Below are 2,188 nucleotides of genomic sequence, written 5' to 3' on the forward strand. Positions count from 1 at the left end.
AAACTATTTTTATTTTTATTAAAGTTTTAATTTTTTGAGAATTATATAATAGTAACAAAATGTAACAACATATATTTAAATACGCAAACATAATAGTCTTTACATTTAAGTAGAATCCGTTGATATAGACTAAAAACATAACAGTTATTTGACTTCTGGAGAGTAGAAGAGAAACAATCTTATATAGTGTACAATAAATTCTTATATATAGAGACTATTCTAAGTCAAAATTAACAACTATTAGTATTAATGAAATGCACTAACAAATTTTTTTAATGAATCAACATTTAACATGCGCTATCACTAGTTAATCCTAAAAAATATCCCAAATCATCACATGAATATCTCAAATTAAATTCTATCTATCTCAATTTATTGAAAATTAGAAAAATCTAAAATTTATTAATTTAGAATCTACAAATTAAAAATAATAAACAATATTCAAACCATTAGTTAATAATATGTATGTATTTAAGAATTGGGTAATACTAAATCTAATAAATGTATAATTTTAAATGTTACATATATAAAATTATATATAGATATTAAGTTAAAGATATTTCCCCTATTTTCACTATCCAACACGTATACATAGAATTTTATACATAGAAAATAAAAAATACAAAAAATTATAAAACAAATCTTAAATATTATTATGTGATCATATTAGAATCAACAAATAAATACATATATTAAAATAATAATTAAAAATAATAAATAATATTAAATATAATAAATATGTAATTATGTATGTTATGACCTAATAAATTAGTCCAAATATTTATTTTTTGTCAAATCGGCCCATCCAATTTAATACAGGTGATAATCATAGGTTAGGGAACGTAATCGGTCTCCCAAGATCATAACTTAAAATATTATTGATCTCGTACAAATTTACAAGTTAATCAATAAACGTACTCATCAAGTTGATCAATTAAAAAAAATGAAATTTACAATCTAATAGAGTATGAGATAGTTACTTCGCTACATTATTATAATAATTAAAGAATAAATAGTCATTTTAGCACTCAAAAAATTCTAATTGATAAAAATAGATTCCGGCAAATTTTTTTTGACAAAATGATTCTCTAAATATATTTTTCGTTAGACAAAATAGTCTAACCTTTGTTTCATTAACCTGAGCATTTCACTACAAGAAAATCATTAAATAATGTCAAATTTTTTGTTGAATTTAGCGTCATACATTAGTGGCAGAATTATCGGCAGATTGGCAATAAATTTGTCAGGTAAAAAAAAGTTACCGACGGATTCAGTTTTTCGACAATAAATTCACCGGGAACAATTGGAGAGAAAAAAGAAAAAAATGGTGAGAACATTACTGGAGGATAAATCTGACGGTAACCTAATTAGTACAACAATGTATTTTGGTCCATCACAAAGCGTTATTGTCGGATTTATCCACAGGTAAACATGCCCTAAATTCGAATTACAAACCCTTTCCCTCATCATTTTCGAATGACTCTCTCTCTCTAACCTTTTCCTCTTTATCTCTCTCTCTCTCTCCTCCCCGTATGTATGTATTTAAGAATTGGGTAATACTAAATCTAATAAATGTATAATTTTAAATGTTACATATATAAAATTATATATAGATATTAAGTTAAAGATATTTCCCCTATTTTCACTATCCAACACGTATACATAGAATGATATACATAGAAAATAAAAAATACAAAAAATTATAAAACAAATCTTAAATATTATTATGTGATCATATTAGAATCAACAAATAAATACATATATTAAAATAATAATAAAAAATAATAAATAATATTAAATGTAATAAACATGTAATTATGTATGTTATGACGTAATAAATTAGTCCAAATATTTATTTTTTGTAAAATCGGCCCATCCAATTTAATACAGGTAATAATCATGGGTTAGGGAATGTAACCGGTCTCCCAAGATCATAACTCAAAATATTATTGATCTCGTACAAATTTACAAGTTAATCAATAAACGTACTCATCAAGTTGATCAATTAAAAAAAATGAAATTTACAATCTAATAGAGTATGAGATAGTTACTTCGCTACATTATTATAATAATTAAAGAATAAATAGTCATTTTAGCACTCAAAAAATTCTAATTGATAAAAATAGATTATGATAAATTTTTTTGACAAAATGATCCTCTAAATATATTTTTCATTGGACAAAATAGT

The sequence above is a fragment of the Arachis ipaensis genome, chromosome B03 (assembly GCF_000816755.2).
Source record: "Arachis ipaensis cultivar K30076 chromosome B03, Araip1.1, whole genome shotgun sequence".
In the NCBI taxonomy this organism is placed as follows: domain Eukaryota; kingdom Viridiplantae; phylum Streptophyta; class Magnoliopsida; order Fabales; family Fabaceae; genus Arachis; species Arachis ipaensis.